The following is a 24350-nucleotide window of genomic DNA, read 5'->3' as shown; positions in this document are numbered from 1 at the left end:
CCAAGGAAAACCATCTTCAGGGCTGCCGATAGTGGGGCTCGAACCTACTATCTCCCGGATGCGAGCTCACAGGCGCGCGCCTCTACGCGCACGGCCAACTCGCCCGGTTAATTGTATAATCACGCCGTACTTCGATTTAATTGTAATACATGTGTAATATTGTTTCTTTGGTGAAAGTAAAGTTTTATTTGTGTAGCATTGAATCAAAATCTAAAAAATAAAAAATAAACTATTATTCTACAATTAAATTGGTAAACTGTCAACCTTTACGTCTCTGTCAAAATTCGCTCAAAGGGCATCCAAAACTTACCATTTTGTAGCCCTTTTTCCCTTCTCTAATTCCCAATCGCCGCTACTGCCGTGGGTGTTATTTTACCGCCCCCATCGACCGGGGGATTCCATACCACGAAGGAGTACACCGGGCCACTTGGAGATGTTAAAACTCTTCCTCCTGTTGTGATTAAAATATATATAAAATAAACGCCAGAATTGATCATGAAACTTATCATGGTCCCTAGTTGCCGATTAGCGAATATTTAAAATATATATATTGCCAGTGGTTTAACGTCGCACCAACGCATCGAAGGTTTTCGGAAATGCGAGGATGGGAAAGGGCTAGGAATGGAAAGGTAGCGGCCGTGACCTGGTGTGAAAATGGAAACGACGGAAAACTATCTTCGGGACTGCCGACGGTGGGCTGTGAACCCACCATCTCCCGAATGTAAGCTCACAGCTATGCGACCCTAACTGCACGGCCAAACTCGCTCGGTCTCTTCATATTTTATGACGAAGTGCTGATAATTACGTAGCGATGCTTAAAAATGATCTCCAAAGGTAATCAAGAAGTAATCACACGTGCTACGTACAAAATTCACGACTGCCAAACATTACATCTTATGACCGAGAGATGGCAGTGAATGTCTGCCCCGGTCGGGGCGTCGTACATTCCACGTACATTTGCAGCTTACTCCCGCTGTCGAGACGTGGCGTAACTGTTCTCGCTTTCAGAGACCGTCCCGTGAAGTGGACTGGTATGGTATGTTTCGGCGCTTGTATGTTGTGTTGTGCTGGTGAACGAGTGTGCTTTTGGCTGACGTTGTGCAGTGGTGTGTGATGGAAAAGTGTGCAGTTTATGCACCGAGTGAAGTGAACTTTCGGTGGTGCCATGTGCTGACATCGTATTCATTGGGTTACTTCGTAGAAGAGCAAGGTAAAAATAATTTTGTATATTAAAGTTTGCAGATGTTTCAAACAGGATAACTGTTTTTTGAGATATATGATCTTGAATATTCATTCGCGTTACCTATTGCTTATACCTGACATTTAGGCGAAAGGTTAAAAGACCAGCTTCTCAATACAAGTGATATCGGAAGGATTTATCATTGCAGTTAGAACTAAGGTTGCCATTAATATTCTGAACACACAAATCCTCATTCACTTTTTTTTCATATTTCTTATATACTTGAGAAACTAGTTTAATTCAACTTTTCTGTGGAGTAACATACTGCATCTTTTGTTGGTTGGGTTTTAAACTATATTGTTGCTGGCGCTTTTTGAATACTGTTAAGTGTTTATTTCGTAGCTCCAGGTTGTTATTTTTCGTCTGTGTATGCATTATACAGTACTTAATATTAAAGCTGCATTACTGTGGATTTGATGCATGTGTGCATTACGCGATTGATCTCGAGGTTATGGTTGCTTCAGAAGTATAATTCCATTTTTGGGTGTCAAAATGATTAACGTTTTGCTAATGAATCATGTGTCTTGTTGGTAAACAAAACTTCACCTAGTTTCATTTTTGTCGGCTTGCATAGAACGGTGCACTTGATGATCTGTGGGGAGGTCAAATGCATTGACCTCTGTACGCTAGTGCTAAATTTGAGGTAACTTAAAGCATGCAATATTTTGGAACATTTCATAGTATTCTCTGCTCATGTTTCCGAATTGAATGTTAACAGTACAGATACAGAGGCTCTACTAGTTGATGTACGATATTTCCTACCGTGTTAAGTTACCCGCCGTCGATCCATGATGGGATCTTGCAAGGCGCTGCATGCTAAGACGTTTGCAGGTTGCCGGGTCCTAAATTCCCCTACATGGACTAATAGTGAGATCAAGCGAGGTATTCCGTGCTGTCCCTAATTTACATGTAATTGGGTGCCATGGAATGTGGGTCAATGAATTGGTCCAGCAGAAGGCGTGTCTTCTTTCGTGATGTTAGTTGAATAGACACAGATCCAACAAGCTGCGCAGTTTAATTCAGGAGATTTAGTTAGGAGTAAACTTGTCTGTTCATAACTCGCAAGAATGATGTAATGTTCAGTGTTTTAGTTGTAATCTGATTATAAAAACAAATCATTCTTTTGCGAAGTGTCCACTTCACGAGGGAATTAGATTGGTAGTGATTGAAATCGAATGATAGGAGCTTCCGATTAATTCCATAATTAAAGCAAACAGGGAAGTTAAGTGCAGTATAACTTCATATTTCATGAGCGACTATAAACCATAGAACGTTGTCACAACCATATGGAGCCACTTTCGTAGTCCCGATTGACAGTAGTCGACGAGAAGCTGAGTCGTATGATGTTCCGAATATCGAATCCTCGCGCTGATAGCCAGCTTGAGTAGTTTTTGGCGAATTTTGACACCTGTAATAATATTAGAGTTCACCATATTTGACCTCTTAAGAGTATAAATACCCCCAGAGACTCTCAACTTGGGAGAGTGGGTTGGAGACCACAAGTTCCCTAGCCGTGTCTGTCACTGTTTCCACTTGTATCAGATCCTTAATTTTTAGCTTTCCTATCCGACCTGATTTGGTTAGCTTCTGTTCTCTTCCGACCCCGACGGTATATCTTTCCTGTCCTTTTTCAGACCTGTACCATTTTTCCTGTGATTAGTGTCAACAGAGGAAAATTGCATATAATACAAAAATCACAACCACCATGACGAATTATAAACACTTTGTTAGCATCGACTATCAGGCAAGCCTCTCTATCATATGTATGGAGCCGATTACTGTTATATTCCTTCCTCATTATAATACAGCTAACCGCAAGGCACGACTTAACAAAATTAGTAGAAGAGAATACTCCCCACCCCCACCCCAAGTTTTGGCTCACTTGAAACTGAGGAGGGAATAATCAGTTATTGTAATCCAAAATGTGTTTTGATACTTGCATTATTTTCCTTATTACTATTTGTTTTATCTATTACTACATTAAACATATTAATTGTTTTCATCTAATTTCTAAATTGTAAGGTTTTTAAAATGTATTTATTTATTTATTTTATTTTTGTCCTTGATATTAACAGTGTTGTATAGTCTAGGTCAACATGTATCTTACCCTTCCAAGTGCTTGCTTTTGTCACAAGTCTTTATAGAGTTATCCTGTAATTACACCATCCGGCTCCATGGCTGACCTTTGGTCACAGGGGTCCTGGGTTCGATTCCCGGCAGGGTCGGGAATTTTAATCATAATTGCTTCATTTTACTGGCACGGGGGCTGGGTGTGTGTACGGGTCGTCTTCATCATTTCATCCTCATCACTACGCGCGTCAAATCTAAAGACCTGCATCTGGCGAGCCGAACTTGGACACTCCCGGCACTAAAAGACATACGCGATTTCATTACAACATACTTCTGAATGAATTGAATGAAAGAGTTACTGCAAGAATTGGTTAATGAATGATTTCATGATTTGTGTTTGTACATGATTGAATGCATATACTCTTCTCAGTCCAGTAACGGCGTTTTGGAGTTCGAATGTACAGACAACTAAAAGTACCCGGGTTTGTGGGATATAGAGGACGAAAGGGGAGGGGGTTATATACACCAAAATTGAAAATCAGACCAAAAAGTTAATTTTTTGATGCTCTCTGAGCGAATTTCAACAGAGGTAAAGGTTAACAATATACCAACTTAAGTGCGGTAATAATAGTTTTTTGAGATATTGATTCAATGCTATACAATAAAACTTTCACCAAAGGAACAATATTCACATCCATTACAATTAATTTGAAGTAAGGTATAATTATACAATTAAAAATCATTTAGTATTTGACTACACACTAAGAAACTAACAGACGTTGTAGAGACTGGCAGATTGACTAATGGGCGCGGCAAGCGGCTGAATTATACCATTGTCCATGACCTTGGCAAAAATTATACCCCTACGACCCCTCCTCACAGCACATGCTAAGTCTTCACTACTTGCTGTGGTGCTATGTAAATCGGTTTACCGCGACGAACGACATTTTTTGCGAATTTCCGCTAAAAATTTTGTTAATAATTACAGAAAATAGGGGAAATAATTAGCTGATAAGACAACAGGGCTTGTACAAATTGCTTTTTTAAATAATTCCTGGTTTCAGCCAGCTAAAATGGAATAAAAATGTAATGTTTTCTCCACAATGCTTCTCACCTGGTTACCGATTGCCACTAACTTCTCGATTCAAATGGGCCAACTTTGGACCACGCTTGCTCAACGGTTGGATTTTGATCTTTGCCTAGTATTGGCGCATTTTCTGCCGGTGTAACTCCTTTCTTTCATCTGTCCAGGGGTACCTTTTTTCTGGTTTTTTTCTTTTCCAGAAATCCAGTTGAGATGAGGCCGAGGCTTCGGCCGGCGAGCTATTCTTTCTCCGGCCTCGTTTTCGATACATTTCTTGCATCTTCTTTTTGAAACTACCCATTACTCTTCTTAATTCGCTGTAAGAAATCAAATTGATCTTTTGGCGAATGGTATCCCTCAGCAGTCAGTAGCGGAGATTGGGAATTAGAACGGGAGAGGGGGGTAAAAAAGTTATAGACACCAAAATGTACCGGTGGTCTGGGGAATATAGTGCGGGGTAGACATCGAAATTGAAAGAAAATAGCTTCAAGTTTTTGGTGCTCTCCGAGTGGATTTCGACAGAGAAGTAAAGGCTGACAGTTTGCCATCTTACCTACGGTAATAATAGTTTTATGACGTTTTGGTTAAATTCTATACAATAAAACTTTCACCGGCTCCATGGCTAAAGGGTTAGCGTGCTGGCCTTTGGTCACCGGGGTCCCGGGTTCGATTCCCGGCAGGGTCGGGAATTTTAACCATCATTGGTTAATTTTGCACGGGGACTGGGTGTATGTGTAGTCTTCATCATCATTTCATCCTCATCACGACGCGCAGGCCTCCTGCTGGCGTCAAGTCAAAAGACTTGCACCTGGCGAACAATTACAAACGTGCGCATCTAAGGTTTTGTGCCATCAGATAGTAAGCACGCCTCTACATGCTTCTGTGCGAGTCTCCACTACTTGCTGTGGCACTGAAATGGCTGCATCGAATGGCATTTTAAATTTATTTATTTATTTATTTATTTATTTATTTATGATCAGCAGCAGCATAACGCCGAATTACAAAGATCCGAGCTATGTACAATAGGAAAATACATTTAAATACAAAAGCAGAAACAGGAAAGAACAAGTAGGAAAATTAAGTTATATGAGAAATATGATGACAGAAGGAAGGAAACCATACGAAGATGTCTAGGTTCTGCGTATTCTTACTTTTTTTTTTTTTTTTTTTTTTTAAATTGGGTTGGATTTCGACGTCAGTCATCCTCGAAATGGCTTTCCGTGCTTTCCCAATTCTCCTCCAGGCAAATGCCGGGAAGATACTTTCTTCCCTCTTCTTCTATCCATTCCAATCTTCTCAGCCCCTCACAAGGTCCCTGTTCAGCATAGCAGGTGAGGCCGCCCACTTGTATACCCCCAAAAGTCTCACGTTTCAGGACACTGCCCTTGAAGCGGTAGAAGTGGGATCCCACGCAAAGTCCGAGGAGAAAAACTAACTGTGGAGGTTAAACGGATAAAGAAAGAAATGTTTTTTTAATATTTAAAGAAATTAAACATTAGGTAAGACACAACGGGGTTTGCATACCATTTTTTATCATTTCTTGCTTTAGGTGGCTAAAATGAAATTAAAATGTAATTTTTTCAGCACAAAGTGGGGGGGGGGGGGGGGTGCTACTGCCTCAGCTCGTCTAAAGCATGGATGTCAAGGCTTGCCTGCAGAAAGCGCAGTTACCTGTGCGTACACGGATGCAAGTCGCTTCCCCTCAGTCTGCTTGTACTTCCCCACGTTGCTGGCTCAGGGCTGTGCACCCCTACCGGCGACAGACTGCAGTTACTTGTTTTGGTCTACACATAATGGCTGAAACATAGGCTGTTGCATAAGGATTGACACAGTAATTTCGTAGTATGTGTTCATATTTGTGTACTTTTGTATTATTAATAATAATAATAATAATAATGCTATTGTTTTTACGTCCTTCTAACTACTTTTGACGATTTTCGGGGACCCCGGGGTGCCGGAATTTTGTCCCGCAGGAGATCGTAGTTGATAACGGCCAGCGACTCAACCGTCTGAGTCACTCATTCCAGCACAATTTCTTAACTCGGTTACTTAGAGGAGATGCTACTTTTATCGAAGCCTATTTTCCTTTGTTGAAGTTTTTAAAAACCTGACGTTTTGTTACAGAAGTGGTATCATTATTCTGTTTCCTAATTGTTCATGGGAGATGAACATGTTAAGTCCCTAAATAAAACTCAGCCTTTTATTTTACGGCAACCTTTAAAGTACGGTAATTACAGTATTTATTTTTCTGGTAAAAGGTGATTAAAAATTGTGTTTGGAGCATTTTATGCAAACGCTTTATTGAACACATTTCATTATGTACGTCCTTATATGAGAGAATGTGTATGCATGTATTGTACGGGGTACCGTATTTATGAACGTGTTATGTACACCCCTCCACGCTTGCGCTATTTGATAAAATTCTGCGCTGATGCTCGTAACAGCTGTTTCTCGTGCATGAAAAGCTGTCGGTGACCTCGTGACTTTATGTCTGGTCTAAAGTGTGCGAATTCGTTTTACACATTTTATCTTTTAATGATTTCCGAAGATAATAATCATATGGTGTTAAATCAGGGGATCATAGGGGCCATATGCTGTTGATAGTGATAACTTAATCTATGAACCGTCTCTCGACTTGGCACTCGAACACCTCTGAATTTCTCTTAAAATAATAATCTCCTAACAGCAAGCGCGGTTCTGTACGGACATAGGCCTACGAATCGTAAATAAACACTCGGATGTGCAATAGAATAATTAGGTTTATTGTTTTATATTTATTCTCGCTTCAGCACATAGTTGTTCTTACTGACATAGGAAACAAACTTAGTTGTGAGACAAAGCCGGAACCGGTAGTCCCCTCAGGCTCCCCTCCCTCCCACCCTCGGAGCGGACTGTTTAATTACTCCCAGCCGCCGCTCCGGTTCCAAGATAATACAGGCTGACCCAATATTAAGGCTGTTATGGATTAGAATGGACGTTACATGTTGTTATTATTATTATTATTATTATTATTATTATTATTTATTATATCATAGTCAATAAATTGTGAACAACAGGTTTTTTTTTTTTACAATCGGCTTTATGTCGCACCGACACAGATAGGTCTTACGTTGACGATGGGATAGGAAAGTGCTAAGTGTGGGAAGGAAGCGGTCGTGGCCTTAATTAAGGAACAGCTTCCCCTCCCCCAGCATTTGCCTGGTGTGAAAATGTGAAACCACGGGAAACCTTCAGGGCTGCCGACAGTGGGGTTCGAACCCGCTATCTCCCGAATGCAAGTTCACAGCTGCCTGCCCCTAACCTCACGGCCAATTCGTTCCATTATATTCTATTACATATGTTTCCAGAACTACCATGATCTTTTTTTTTAGGTAAAATCCCCTGTTGCCTGAACTACTGACTCATTACTTTCATACGACATATCCCAGGGTCGATTTCGGAACTTTCCACTTAAAATTACACCCAGTTTGTGGTAAGTGAGCTTCGTATAGGACGTCGAGGTTTTTAGCAACATTTCTAGGTACGGTTTATTACGGGCATATTGATGGTTCCCTTGTAAGGAAGTTACTGATGTCGGATAACGTAATTTACCATGCAAGACTAGAGCGACCGCGTTGTGGTCAATCGTTAGCTAGATGTTTTGCTCTGTGAGGGGACATCTTCACACATGTAGAGGAGAAAGGACACGCATGTGAATTATTAGAGACCCCCGACCGGTTGTCGCTCCTAGCATTTCTAGTTGACATTGACCGACATTTGCTCGACCTGAACCTAGTATTACTGGGCAGCTGTAACGATGCGCACAGTACAGTTTAAATAATTTCAGTTGAAAGTGAAATTGTTAATTATAACCACGATACATTTAACTGAAATATGTATGATAGTAAAATAACTTGGGTTAAAGGGAACCACATAATGGATGTGGTTGGATGGATGTGGCCACCAGGCCGTAGTTTTGGAGTCCATGACAACTTAACATTAATAAGTGACTTTTGTACATTTTCATGTTGCAACATCATGTAGTAGATTATGAGAATTTCGTCATTACAGTTGGTTGCATAATTAGGCCGTACAAGATTCATTCATCCTTCAGGCATTCCATCGTATGAAAGTTGTCCGAGGTTTTTTTAAAAAATCTTCTGTTCACGTATGTTTATGTAATATTTTTTCAGCGCACGAAGTAAGAATTTAGATGTGCCAGTATACTTCCCAAAGTTCAATTCGTCTAATATCGGTTTGGGTGCATAAAACTTTTGCATTAGTCATTTAAGATGAAAATTGCCGACTCGGCCGGGAATCGAACCCGGTGCCCTCTGAACCGAAGACCAGTACGCTGGCTATTCAGACAGGCAGGGCTGTTACTTGGAGTAATTACAGTACAACTTGGGAATATCAGGTTCGCGGCCGTAAACGACGTATGTTCGTGGGGGCGTTCTGTGTTATATGGGGCTATGCTGTCCACGCCCGATTACATCGCATTGTTTTGGGATTATCCTCTATACACTACTGGCATATGTCGTAGAAGTAAAATTTATATCTCGGCTATCTTTTCTTTACTGCTTAGAGAATCTTGTAGATTATACTGTGAGATAAATTTCAGACAGGGCTTGTTGTTCGAAGTATTAAGTTTAATTGGTTACCGGTACATTTTATACTAGGAACTATGTATTTTGGCTCTTTCGACCGTGAAAGGCGGATATTTATGATCTGGAAGATTACCCTGACCAGATGACCTTTTCTTGGAAAGATGCTTATGTAATCAAGTTTTCTCCAGTATCTTGCTGAATATGGATTCGACTGTTAGAGGTTAGAAGGTTATGTTTTCTATCATGGGTCATAGAGGTAATCAGTCGGATCTTGCCATACGTTTTGCGGATGGCTTTGTTCACGGACTTGGTGAAACTTCATTGCTTACTCGATCAGTGTGGCGTTATGATAGATAACATTCTTACCTAAAGGTAATTCTTTCAACATTTCTGATAGAACAGTGGCTATGAGGTGTGCCCCCCACCCCCCTCCAGAAATGCTAACACTTGTTTCTAGTTGGGGAAATAAACAAGTTACGTCGTGATATTTTACGATTACACTCAATTTTATCGGATCTACGAAAATTGTATAATAGTAAAATAAATACATTTGATTTTGACAGTAGGTAAAGGATGTTGGAACTATCAAGAATATTATGCTAGTTGTGGTTTTCTAGCTACCTTGATGTGATCTCATTTTAGGGTAGCCTAGATTATTGCGAATGCGATACGGGCCCGCTTGCTAAAATAAAAATTTAGGCCCCCTGACATAAAATGTAAAAACCTATGAATACTTAATATAAATGTAATTGCAGTAGGTAGAAGTAATGTAATATATTATCAAGTTATATCAAGTAAGGGCGTATTCGTTATTGTAAGATTATTCATTATATATAACTAGCTGTTACCCGCGGCTCCGCCCGCGTGAATTTCGTAATTTGATAAAAGTAATCGTTCCTCCGTACTGCACTAAGACAGTATCTGAAAATCCCTATAGTATAAAAATTCACCGAAAAATTGAGTTTCTTTTACCCCAGACTCTCTCTGTAAACCACGCTTGTGGTATTGCCTTTTGGGGCTAAGACGAGGCTACTGGCAGAGCGGACTAGAACATGCGACATAGAACTGCACATGTGAGAAACAGTCCCCTCTCAAGTCGAAAAGAAATACGTGTTTCTTAAGAAGGTTCCGTATACCTATTTCCACGTCTGTAACATCTTCACTTTTTTAAGATATAAATGTCCTCATAAAAAGAAACAAACTCCTTCACTATTCTTCCCAACCCCTTCCTCCTCTCCCCTTAAATGGATTTTCCGAAAACAAAAAAATACGTTTTTCTTTATTTTTAAAGAAGATTCCAAATGCCCATTTTACGTCTGCAACACGTAAAGTTTCTGAGATATAGTGATTTTTAAAACTCGCCCCCTGTTTCACGTATTTTCACCTCCCCTTAAGTGAATTTTCCGAAGAAAACTATCTTTTAAAAGGAGATTCCATGTACCAATTTCTTTTTGTCTGTAACATCTTCAGTTTTTGAGATGTAAGTATCCTCAAAAAAGGATTCAACACCGGGCGAGTTGGCTGAGCAGTTAGGGGCGCGCAGCTGTGAGCTTGCATCCGGGAGATAGTGGGTTTGAATCCCGCTGTCGGCAGCCCTAAAGATTGTTTTCAGTGGTTTCTCATTTTCACACCAGGCAAATGCTGGGGCTGTATCTTACTGAAGGCCACGGCCGCTTCCTTCCCATTCCTAGGCCTTTCCTATCCCATCGTCGCCATAAGACCTATCTGTATCGGTGCGACGTAAAAGCAGATAGCAAAAAAATAGGGGCCGATGACCTTCGATGTTAGGCCCCTTAAAACAACAAGCATCAAGCAAAAATAGATGGTGTCACCGTCTAGGAGGTCCGCCTTCCCCTTCAGGGAGGAATGAAAACTTTTTTTGCTATTTGCGCTACTTTCCCTGGTGTGAAAATGGGAAACCACAGAAAACCATCTTCAGGGGTGCCGACAGTGGGGTTCGAACCCACTATTTCCCGGATGCAAGCTCACAGTTGCGCGACCCTAACCGCACGGCCAACTCCCCCGGTATATTTTAGTAGTAGTAGTAGCAGCTCATGCGGCATCACTGACGTGTTGTTGTCCAGCGCCATCTGTTGGTCTATTTCTGCATTGGTTGTTGGTGCCAGTAAAACCCCATGTCATGTCAAGCATATGTGGCCATTTTTACCTGATGTGCTGCTGTCCAGCGCCATTATTTTGGTGTCAGTAAAACTCCATGTCATGCCAATCATGCGTGTCAATTATTACCTCTCTACCTCCAATATTCCCGGAATTATTGCCTCCTCAAATGTTAGCGGACTTTTAGGTCCTCTGCATATACATTCGAAACCGGTTATAACGACTCCTAAGGTACCGGCAATTAACGGTAGTTATAGGCGATAATCGCACAAACCGGTCTATTTTTTGTTGCTAAAAATGTCATGTCTCTAAGTTTTAGGCTGCACAATTGCATGGTTAATTAACAGAATAAATTTACAACTTCAAAACGCAAGTGAAATAAGTACTGTATTCGCATGGAATGGAACTGAGGATTTTTTCTTCTAATGTTTACACAGTACGTGCTGCAATATGTCTGCAAAAAATATAAAATAATAAGTGAGGAAAGAAGTAGCAAAAATGTAAATTGATCAATATAAGGTCTTGGCTAATAAATGAGACATTCTTTCTGTCCTTCCCATATTGTAGAAATCGGGAGTGTGATGCAGCCAATTCCTTTGCGATGCTTACGTTTGGTCATAATCGTCATAATTATATGTGAATTTTCTTCAATAATAAACTCTTTCCCTTTCTTTTTCGAAATCTTCACAGGGATGCTAGAGTTGGTTATTTAACGTAGATTTGAAATCTGCAGTCTACTGAAAACAATAGTTTGCAAATAAGATTTACATTATTGTCAGCAATCCCCAAACGCGTAACAAACAAAAATAAACATTGGAGTAATAGTCGACACATTTGTCCGAAAATGTAAATAAAATACGCCGTTATATACGATATGTCGTATTAAGCGATTTCATAAAAAGTCGTTATATAGGATTTAGATGGGACCGTTAGATATCGCCGTTATGTCCAATACGCCATTAAAAACGATGTCGCAATGAACTGTTTCCACTGTATATGTGAAACCTTTATATATTTGGTAATATACCCGCTGTGGGTGGGATGGCGAAGACTACACCCACTGTATCCCCTGTGTGCTGTAAGAGGCGACCAAGGGATGATAACATTCGAATCATGAGACTACTTGTGATTAGTACCATTACGTCCTGAACACCATGGGTCGCCGATACTTGCTGCAACTAGTACTACCTTGCGAGGGAAACCACGGGTCTACGTTACATAGGAACAGTACCATTATACAAGGAACACTACGGGTCTGGGCATTGCTTGTGATGTCATCGCGTGCATTCCACTTGTCGGTTCCACTGTGATCAGAATGGGTCAGCGTTAGCTGTGATTAGTACCATTATGTGAGGAACACCATGGGTTTGTGTTGATACACCGTGGGTCTACATTGCCTGTGATTAGTACCACTACGTTGTTCTTACCTGTGAGTGGCGCCTTTGTGTCCGACATACCGTGATAAGTAGCGCTATAGGCTGAATGGTCAGCGTACTGGCCTTAGGTTCAGATGGTGCCGGGTTCGATTCCCGGTCGGGTCGGGGATTTTAACCTTCATTGGTTAATTCCAGTGACCCGGGGACTGGGTGTGTTGTGCTGTCCCCAACATCCCTGCAACTCACACCTAACACTATCCTCCACCACAGTAACACGCAGTTACCTACGCATGGCAGATGCTGCTCACCCTCATCGGAGGGTCTGCCTTACAAGGGCTGCACTCGGCTAGAAATAGCCACACGAAATTATCATAGTGACTCCATAGGAGGAACACCGTAGTTCTGCTTTACCAGTGATTAGTGTCAGTATGAGGGGCCGATGACTTGGATTTTGGACCTCTTTAGTCAATAAGCATCATACCAGACATTGTGAATTGGATCCACTGATTGTTTTTTTTTCACTATCATTTTTTCATCATTCTTTTTTTAGATTTAGATTCTTCACTCTGGGTAATGTGGTTGTAGGGGAAAAGGGTCCGGGGGAAAAGATTTTGGGAGTATGTGTTTTGGGAAAAATAATCGTGAATCGAATCCGGGGCCTCTTTGAACCAACGGCCAGCACGCTTACCATATAGCCATGGAACAGGACTAGTTAGGCGCCTATAAAACATTCATTCCGTAGAAACGGTAGTGTCCTTTGTAATTACAGTATGTGCGTGTGTTGTGTCGATACCGATGACGAGAACGAGGCAGGCGGTGCTAACGAACTCCTAGCGAGTCGACACCGTGGAGTTTTGTTTATTGATCGTACGAGCACCACTCGCTCTGTGTCACTGCTATGGCAGTGTGCTTGCTTCTCTTCCCAAATAACGGTGTCTGCAACATAGTTTATATTTGGAGCTACATGTGGAATTTCATTAGCAAGTTACATATCGTCCATGGGTGAAGCCTCGGAAATGCCTCTTCGGATATTATTGAACGCCTTACAAAAAAGGAATGTCCTTTCTGGCGAGATGTAGTGTTTACAGTGCACTATGTCTTCTGGCATGGGCTAGAATAATTTTGTTACTTTCATTGACCTGTCTGTCTCATCCTTGGCTTTGGCATTATGAAAGTGACTGAGGTATGGGCGATGCTATAATAATACCGCAGCCAGTCCCTGGTATGAATGGTATGGAAATATCGCTCATAGGGTCGGTTGGTGCATGCTTTTCAGTAGGCTTGGCAGACTGATATGTAATAGCAACTTCTGGCTCAGTGAGGAAAGCAACGGGAAACTGCCTTACACCTCATTTCCCTAGTATGCCTCTTTAGTGATGCATAGGCTATCTATGACAGCTGATGGCATAGATGTGGAGGATCAAACCAGGCTTCGGGCTGAATACCGAACATGCATACAAAAAAAAGGAACCTGCTTGTCACAGGGAATGATACACGATAATTATTTCGATTGAAGCAATACAGGCCATGAACCAGTGGCGTTTACTGGGCCATAAAAGTTCAAGCGTCGTTATAGATGAAATTAATTTATTAAATATAAGCCCGCACATTTCCTTTCCCCGTCCCCAATTTCTTTTACCAGATTATTCAGATCACGAAATGAATAAATGTACTAATCGACAAGCATTCTTTCTGTTAGGTTCTCTGTTGCATACCTACTCTGGTAACACTTGCCTTCAAAATTAAACATCGTTTGGCGCGGGCAAAAATACAACTCAAATTCATCAGTAATTCATCAATTCATGATCATACAACACGGCAGTCTGGAAACTTACATGCCCCTAGAATGAATACAGTGAAGTATAGCACTAATGGTGTGTTGTGTAGGGCTATACAAAATGCAATGCTCTTGGATTCAGCCTATTTAGATGAACTTATGATCAGGTTTCGTTTCGAGCTATATGGTTCTGTTTATATAAACTTTTAAACGCACATTTGTATTCTTGAAAAATGTTGTATTCTAGATTTAAATTATTATAATTTTTTATCATCTCTGTATTACCAATAATTTATTTTTTTCTTTGGTTTTGTAACTGTGCCAGCTTTTTAATGTACTGTCCCAATACGAGCATTAGCTCAGGGGATCTTTGAAACAATAAAATAAATAATAGAATGACATGGAGGGAAAAAGAGGAAGTTTGCAGAGAATTAAGATTTTCTTTCAAAGGGGAAGTGCGTACTTTGGCCATTACAGTCACTTTACCATTGCAAAATGTTATATACTGTAATAATATATATTGCAAAACTAAAGTACAGAAAATTAAAGAACAACCGTCGGTGGTATGTTCCGAGCTGTCAGAGGAGAGATGGCATGGAATGACATTCGTAAACGAATACGTTTGGGTGGTGTCTTTAAAAATAGGAAAGATCACAATATGAAGATATTAAAGAGGAAAAATTGGGACAAATATTGGTTTGTAGGAAGAGGAGTTAGGGATTGGAATTATATACCAAGGGAGATGTTCAATAAATTTCTAATTTCTGTGCAATCATTTAAGAAAAGGCTAGGAAAACAACATAGGGAATCTGGCACTGGGCGACCGACTGTCCTAAATGCAGATCAATATTGATTGTGGATTGATTTATTTGTAAATGTAGGATAACCAACTGATGTTGGTAAATGCGGGCTTTAGACGTGAAGGATAGTGATGTGGAGAACAGTGTAAAAGTAATGTATAGTTGAAGGGGTCAGACACTCCTACTTTATAAAAACTTCATATCCCGACATTATAGGAAAGTGAAATCTACTGGTGAACAAGGTTGGAGGACTGTAATGCCAACATTTTTACACTGGAAAATGACCATATATTGTCCAGGCGCGTGGGAAATCACACTCACGATCCGTATTACAAGACTACAAACAGACTCTTGCATTAGGCGAAATAGTGTCGGCTCAGGTTCCGTACCGAAACGTGACAAGAAAATCCAAAGAAAGACAAGTACTCATCCAGAAGGAAATTGTGCAATGGTAAAATGATGAAACGGACGGATTGGAGTTTTTGAAATGCATTTCATACAAAGCTTAAATGCTATCGTTAGCCTAAAAATATCGTCTGAACAAAAGTGCTTGCAATTGAAGATCGTTGTCCGGCTCCATGACTAAATGGTTAGCATGCTGGCCTTCGGTCACGGAGGTCCCGGGTTCGATTCCCGACAGAGTTAGTAAATAAAAGTTCTTGCAATTGAAGATCGTTGTTATATTTTTTTAAACACTTTTCTTCGACTTTCTGATGTTATCGTTAGCTTAAAAATATCTTTTCCCCCCTTTGGGTGGGGGACGCAGACGAAGAATACACTCACGGTATCCCCTGCCTGTCGTAAGAGGCGGCCAAGGGATAATTGAACCATGAAACTACTTGTAATTAGTACCATCACGCGGGGAACACCGTGGGTCACCTTTACGTGCGAGTAGTACCACTATGTTAGCTACACAATAGGTTTGTGATTAGTAGCAGCAAAGAACGGTTCACTGTGGGTTTTCAATACCTGTGATTAGTACCACTATCTGCGGAAGATCGCGGGCTTACGTTGCCTGTGGTGTGTACCATTATGTGAGAAACACGACGGGTCTGGGCGTTGCCTGTGATTAGTACCACTATAGAAGGGACACCGTTGATCTCCGTTGCCTTTGATTTGTACCCACTATGTGAGGAACACCACGGGATAGTACGAGTCCCTGTGATTAGTACACCTACAGTATGTGAGGTGCACCATGGGTTTGCGTTGCCTACTAATGGCGCCATCATGTGAGAAACACCATAGGTGTGCGTTACCTGTGCGACGTAGAATACTTGTGAGTCTTACCATTATGTTTGGAACACCGTGAGTTTACGCTACTTTTGATTAGTACCGCAACTTTAGAAATACCATGGTTCTACTTTACTAGCGATAAGTACCAGTATGAAGGACCGTTGACCTGAATTTTGAACCCCTTTAGACAGCAAGCACTATCGATTTAGGATTGTGCTTTGGAAGCTGTCCATTGGTCAGTGATATAGTTTCTGGGAAGGTGAGGCATTGCGGGTCGAAAAATTCATATTCATCCATACATTCTTCATCATCACGTTTTGAATTCTGGTCATGGGATGAATTTTGGACCTTAAAATTGTCAGTGCATTTCGTACCATTAGGAGCTGATGACCTAGATGCTAGGTCCCTCTAAACAACAAGCAAAATCATAATCATCAAAATATCTTCTGAATAAAAGTACTTGCAATTGAAGCTCGTTATTGTAAGACTTACTGATGTGTTACGGGGAGTGACCAAGATAAAATCAGAGGTCTGTTGTTAGTTTCGAAATTCGTGTACTGGCGGTAAGGGCAGTTTTGGGCAAGTTACGGTACGGAGTTCGTGTGAGCCGCCATGGTCGCTTCCTTCCCGATTCTAGCCTTTTCCTATCCCATCATCACCATACGACCTGTCTGTGTCGGTGCGACGTAAATCAAATTGTAATAAAATGATTTCATTATGTGAGTGCTCACCTGAAAGCGGCATAACACTGACTTACGTACACTTCATTTTTCGAATGCTATATTTACAAAGTACATTATATTTCTACACTCAATTCTCGTATTACTGTACATGACGATGATCAGTTACAGTGGTCTCTTTCTGTCTTCTGGAATGGCGTTTACAGTACATCTTTGTGTCTCCAAGACGAAGATCATTCTAGGGTGTTCCTCCCAGTTTTCAAGGTTAGACGTTATAGTTTGTTTCACGTGTATAATGAGTCTTGGACAGAGGCCAGTGATTGCAAGGTGTAACAACACCATCAAGGTCTTCGAACTCCTCAGCGGTATAAGATACATTGTGCTGCAAATGAAGCGTGGCTGGATATACTAACAGAAAATTGCCGACGTGAAAAAAAGAATCGAAGGACCACAGTCATTAACTGTGCAACAACTTTAGACGATGAACAGCATTAAGTAATAATTGGGATGAGACACAGGCAACCGCAAAGCAATGAAACATGCGAATATTTTGTATAGATGAGCGTCATTATACATTAAAGTTATACATTGCTTTAACATTGTTAACTTTTACTTTTGTCATTATTTTATACACGTCGTTTACACAGCTCAATTTTTGCTGTTGCTGCACTAATGTCATATAGCGGATATGAGTGGCAGCAGATGGGATAAACACATCTCAAAAATAACAGGTCAGTGCACTTTTAATTTGAATGGCCTTTAGAGCCGGAAATGTGCGAGGACTTGTTCGGCTCGCCTGGTGCAATTCTTCCTATTTGACACCTGTGGGAGACCTGCGCGCCTGGGCGTAAGATGATGGTATTTATTTATTTGTCGTGTCAGAAGCACTGAAATCGGCTATGTATAAGACAGATTTTACGACATATACATATTAATAACAATAAACACAATTTCATTTTGTTCATAATTGAATGTGGTAATATTGTCATTCTCATGTAACCAAAATGTCTGTCAGGATTCTGTCCTAACTCATTATACAAATGATAACATTCTCCGTATTGCTATGATTGTGTGTGTGTGTGTGTGTGTGTGTGTGTGTGTGTGTGTGTGTGTGTAAGTGCCGTAATTGTAAACCATTTGTGAACCAGACCAGTCTGGGGTATATCCTTAAAAAAGCAAACCCACTAAGTAGTGGCGAGAAGACGTCTGTCAAATGCGTTTTCCAAATTTCATTTAAGACAATCTTGGAAGTACTGTGGATGAAGTAACACGTGCAGTGGTCGATGTAACTGGTATTTCTAAGGCGAGGATTTACTTTGCTAGGAAATAATTTAAGGTTGATAGAAAACTGGTTACTCCTAAGAAAACACGAAAAGCGACAAAGCTAAGTGGAAGAAACGAGTTTTACAAAAGGCGTTATTCGTAAAAAATGCACTTATTTTTAAGAAATGAAATACCAACACTTATAAAATATTATCTATTTCTCTTCTAAAAATAAATGTAAAAGTATACTTTGTCGCAAGGCAGCCTCTGCATGAGAGGAAGTATTTAATAAAATAAAAATGATATTTTGCCTACATTTTCCCGTGCAACTTTTCATACTTCTGAAAATATATTATGAGCTTCACTTACGTGTATCGAAATCGCCGGTGGGCGCTTATTGAAAAGAATTTTAGTGATACTTCGGCTCCCTAGTGCTGAATCGGTAGACCTCGGTTATCTTCGAGATTCGTATTGACAACCTCTGACACAAAAAAATGTGAAACCATTATGCATCATCGTGAGACATCTGGCGGTATAATTGCAACACTTCAAGTACTGTTATTTACACAGCAAAGTCAAAATATAGGTTAAGCTTGAACATGGCCGGGCGAGTTGGCCGTGCGGTCATGAGAAAGCAGCTGTGAGCTTGCATCCGGGAAATACTGGGATCGTATCTCACTGTCGGCAGCCCTAAAGATGGTTTTCCGTGGTTTCCCATTTTCGCACCAGGCAAATGCTGGGGCTGTACCTTAATTAAGACCACGGCTGCTTCCTTCAAACTCCTAGGCCTTTCCTATCCCATCGTCGCCATAAGACCTATCTGTGATGGTGCGACGTAAAGCAACTAGCAAAAAAAAAAGCTTGAACACGAGTGAGGAAAATCAAGGTACATCACGGCAACAACCTACAATAGAACTCCTACACGGAAACGACGGTTTAGAAAATTCATATCGATCGATCATACTATCGATTCAATTCAGATTTCATTTACCGGGGTAGCTGCCTCCTTACTCCTAACCCCTGTATAAGGAAGTATCACTATAAGTTTCGCGGACTGTGTTTACGTCAGATTAAGAAATTTCATGAATTTCCTTGATGAAGCGTGGGTAACTGCAGAACACACTACTACGAAAATTTGGAAAGATGAAATTATAACATTTAGTACAGATAATTTCTTAGTGGGTTATCGAGTGGATTGAAATCTCCATCCGGCAAGGGTAAACGGTTTATTGTTTTTTTTTTTGCTAGGGGCTTTACGTCGCGCCGACACAGATAGGTCTTATGGCGACGATGGGATAGGAAAGGCCTAGGAGTTGGAAGGAAGCGGCCGTGGCCTTAATTAAGGTACAGCCCCAGCATTTGCCTGGTGTGAAAATGGGAAACCACGGAAAACCATTTTCAGGGCTGCCGATAGTGGGATTCGAACCTACTATCTCCCGGATGCAAGCTCACAGCCGCGCGCCTCTACGCGCACGGCCAACTCGCCCGGTGGTTTATTGTTATCCACATAGGAAATGAGAACGGTTTGCTAAGGCGAAGGAGTCTAATGAACGAAAGAGAGAATGCACGTGCTTGTGATTTGCTTTATTCGACTCTCAAATAGAGTGAGACAGACCATGTCAATCAGCTCTTTTCTCCCAGTTTGCATAACATTTCTGTGTCCGGCATTATGATTAAACCATGACTTTCTAGTACTCTTCAATATATAGTGCTTCGTCATAAGAGTATACTCTAGTCAGATCCCAATAGACCGGATAGTGTTCATCTTTGATTAGTCCACATTGGTAGAGTTGGTCTGTCGGCGTAGCAAGTAGTAATTGCACTGGTTTCGCTTTTTAACGTTCCTTTGTTTAGTGCAGCGTCATATCTTAGTAGAAACGTTGTTGAAAATTTTTCCGGTTCTTGAACGCGTTAAACGTTGTTACTGGTGCGAATCTGTAAGGTTGTCTTGTTTTCACTTTCTTCTGAGATCGCTGGTTGTTGTAACATTAATTACATTTTATACGGCACATTATCCATGACTAACAAGCGAACTAGTATTATAAATGTTACATGAATGCGTCTACAACAGCAATTTGACGCTCACTTTACCAGGCATTAGATTTTTGTAGAGAGCAAGATGTTCTTGGAAGCACGATATTAAGGCGACAACTCTGCTTCAGCTACCATTAAAGAAATAGTGTTCCTTCGCATTTTGGAAGTTCATCTACTATTCGCATTGAACTACTGATATGGACAGTATATGAAGGCATTGGACTACATACTGTATACCGGGTTATTCGGCTAAGTTGTCCACCTCAAATATCTTCTGATCCGTTGAAGGTACAGACATACTGTTTTCCAGATTCTTGAATTCCTTCGTCTTCATCACGTAAATAATCACCGAGAAACTGGTAGTAACTTCGTTTTTTTTTTTTTTTTCTCTCTTTTCAAATAGGACCATACTGAAATGAAATGGCGTATGGCTTTTAGTGCCGGGAGTGTCGGAGGACAGGTTCGGCTCGCCAGGTGCAAGTCTTTTGAATTGACACCTGTAGACGACCTGCGCGTCGGGATGATGAAGACGACACATACACCCAACCCCCGTGCCAGCGAAATTAACTAATTATGGTTAAAATTCTCGACCCTGCCGGGAATCGAACCCGGGACCCCCGTGACCAAAGGCCAACACGCTAACCATTTAGCCGTGGAGCCGGTCAGGACCATACTAATTTCAGCCAATAAAACAACGAAGAATCGAGCGACAAGTTCATTGATGTGCTTGTTTAGCAAATCTGACGAGTACTTTTGAAGATATTAAAGGGTCTCATGTGCTTAGTATTAGATAGAAAGCGACGCGCCACTCGTGATATCGGACGTGTGGTTGTCGAGCTTCACTCACGCCTTGTTGGTAAACACACATACCTCGCCCTTCTCTTGAGCGGGCCCAGAGAAACAAGGGTATAATGTAGGCCCCTACTACAGTACTACTACTAAATGTTTTCAATCCTCCCCTAAAGGGTGAGGCGGGCCATCTAGACGGTAACGCCGTCTCTCAGGCCAGCTTTGTATCGGAGAACGTGAGAGGATTGGCGACCGTGGTCTATACTAGGGACTGTCCCGGCACTCGCCTTCATGGAGGAGAATGGAAAACCATTCTTAGAACAGGCAACGATGGGGACCAGCCTCTCTCCTTCTCCCGAATACTGAGGTGTAGACCGAGCTCGATAGCTGCAGTCGCTTATGTGCGGGCAGTATCCAGTATTCGTGAGATAGTGGGTTCGAACCCCATTGTCGGCAGCCCTGAATATGGATTTCTGTGCTTTCCCATTTTCACACCAGGCAAGTGCTGGGGCTGTACCTGCTGTATGGCTGCTTTCTTCCCACTCCTAGTCCTTTCCTGTCCCATCGTCGCCATAAGACCTATCAGTGTCGGTGCGACATAAAGCAAATTGTGAAGAGAAAAAAGAATAGAACCACGGTAGAGCCGTGGCCACCCCTCCTCTGCTCCGTTGGCCGGGCGGAGTGCAGAGCTGTCGGACCAGGGACCAACCTAGGTCCACTCTGCATCCGCTGCCTGACCGTATGGTGTACAGAATTTCGGAGTTACAGAGCTTTTGTTTCATTCATGTTCAATCGGTTAAAGACAGGAGACGCGTGGGCTTGAACCTAGTCGTCAGCTGTCCCGACAATGGTTGTCCGTGGTTTCCCATTTTCACTTCTAGACAGATGCCGGGACAGTTCCTGTTCATAGGCCATGTTTCCCTCGCAATGATTCATTTCATCAGCTCCTCAACTGATCATGGCGTCAGAAAGGGCATCAGACCGTAAAACATACCGTATAAATTCAGCTCACCTCATTCCCACCCTGTATCAAGAAACGGGACTAAGTGGTAGTAGATATGTTACCGGAAGCTGACATTGGCATGGGATGTCTCCCAGTTGCTATGTATTTGTTAATGATAGTAATGAGTAGGGCCCGGATGTTTGACATGTCATATTTTCTTTATATTATTTCCATAGGGGCTGCCTGGACGAGGCGGTAAAGGCGTGCTCGGTTCGCCCGGAAGGACGTGGGTTCGAATCCCCGTCAGAAAGTCGTAAAATTTAAAAAACGAGATTTCCACTTCTGGAGGTGCATATGGCCCTGAGGTTCACTCAGCCTACACAAAAAATGAGTACCAGGTTAATTCCTGGGGGCAAAGGCGGCCGGGCGTAGAGCTAACTACTCTACCCCATCATGTGCCGAGGTTAACAATGGTGGAAGCCTTTACCTTCCACTCCTCCAAGGGGCTTCATGGCCTGTACGGAGGTGACTTTGCTTTATATTATTTCCATGCAAAATATAAGTTAAGCATGATTTTATCTACAGTGACTGAAATTACGCAATTTTTACGGGTCATATGAAGTCCTATTTTGGCTCTTCTAACAGTTTTTTTCATTTTCCGGTAATTTTTCATATTATGGTCATTATTCCTGAATTTTCATGTTTTTTTCATATTTTTATCTTTCTATTCCATTTTTGCATAGCTGCTTTCAGTCGTCTCAAAGATGGATTTTTCTCATCTTCTAATTGATGTCTGTAATTTCTTACAATTATCTTTGTTAGAAATATATATTTATAAGAAATAGGAGGGTAAGCTGTACAGAAAGAGACAGATGCGTATACAGCGACAGAATAGTGAGCCTCAATTGTACTCTAATGATTTGACGTATTTCAAATATGGCCCAATAACATCCTGCGAAGTTGAGCGATCTTTTTCCTGTTACAAGTCAATGTTGTTTGAAAATAGAACTTCGTTCCTATTTGAAAACTTTAAAATATACTGTATGTAATTTGCTATTGTAATTCTTTCTGTTCACCCATCGAAATGTGACATTTATTTCATTCTATGTAGAGTTGAAAGGTACCTCTGGAATGAGTAATTAAATAAATTCAAAATATAACACAATTTATATTAATTACTCGTTTATTATTATGGGATGATCTAGATTTTAAAAGTATATGTGCAAGACAGTGTTAATTTAAACAGCGGCAAGATTTTGAAGATTTCGAAAACGTGACCAAAAAACTTTAGGTCATATTGTCATATTTTATTACATTTTTGGGTCATAAATGCTAGCATATTTCTAACATTTTTAGGTCATACACATCCGGGCCCTAGTAATAAGTGACAAATTCTTAACCTTTGAAGTCGTAATTGATCTGGATTTAGGGCTGCGGCCAACGTGGCAGATTCCCTACAGTTGATTCTTAAATTATTTCAGAGTACTTTCAAATTGATTGCACCTTTCTCTTGATAAATTATTACAATCCGTAATTCCTCTTTACCTCAATTTTCCCTCTTGAATTCCAGTTTTATCTTCATATTGTGATTTTTCCTACCTTTAAAAACTCCACTCAAAGCTTATTCGTCTACTAATATAATTCAGCGCCATCTTTCCACTGACAGTTTGGAACATACCGCTTATCCAAGCAGCTCGTCTCTTTATTCCCAAGTAACATTTTCATAACGCTACTCCTTTGTCTGAAATCGCACGTAACAAATCGTGCTGCTTTCTTTTGGATCTTTTTCCAATTCACGTATCAAGTAATCCTGGTGTGGGTTCTGTCACTGGAACCATATCCGTAATTCCTCTTTACCTCAATTTTCCCTCTTGAATTCCAGTTTTATCTTCATATTGTGATTTTTCCTACCTTTAAAAACTCCACTCAAAGCTTATTCGTCTACTAATATAATTCAGCGCCATCTTTCCACTGACAGTTTGGAACATACCGCTTATCCAAGCAGCTCGTCTCTTTATTCCCAAGTAACATTTTCATAACGCTACTCCTTTGTCTGAAATCGCACGTAACAAATCGTGCTGCTTTCTTTTGGATCTTTTTCCAATTCACGTATCAAGTAATCCTGGTGTGGGTTCTGTCACTGGAACCATATCCTATATCGGGTCTAACCAGAGATTTATATGACTTACTTGACTTATTTCCTGTATCTCCTACGTGGAGCATAGGGCATCAATGAACTTTCCGCCACCGGACACTGTTCTGCGCCATCGTCCTGATCTCTGTCCAGGTCTTCCCTCCTTTCTCCACCCCTTTTGCTATTACACTCCTCCACCATGTGTTCCTTGGTCTGCCTCTTC

General features: G+C 41.1%; 1 protein-coding gene across 1 annotated transcript in view; it reads left to right on the top strand.

Annotated features, from left to right (window-relative positions):
* Window positions 1-1072: 1072 nt before the first annotated feature.
* The window catches only part of LOC136884684 (kelch-like protein 26), a 121873-nt gene continuing 98595 nt past the window's right edge, over window positions 1073-24350 (top strand). The window contains exon 1 of the mRNA XM_067156951.2: window positions 1073-1210. The gene's annotated coding sequence lies outside the window, so the exon portion shown is untranslated. The remainder of the gene's footprint in view (window positions 1211-24350) is intronic.

The sequence above is a fragment of the Anabrus simplex genome, chromosome 13 (genome assembly GCF_040414725.1).
Source record: "Anabrus simplex isolate iqAnaSimp1 chromosome 13, ASM4041472v1, whole genome shotgun sequence".
Taxonomy (NCBI): domain Eukaryota; kingdom Metazoa; phylum Arthropoda; class Insecta; order Orthoptera; family Tettigoniidae; genus Anabrus; species Anabrus simplex.
This window is presented reverse-complemented; position numbering and strand designations above follow the sequence as displayed.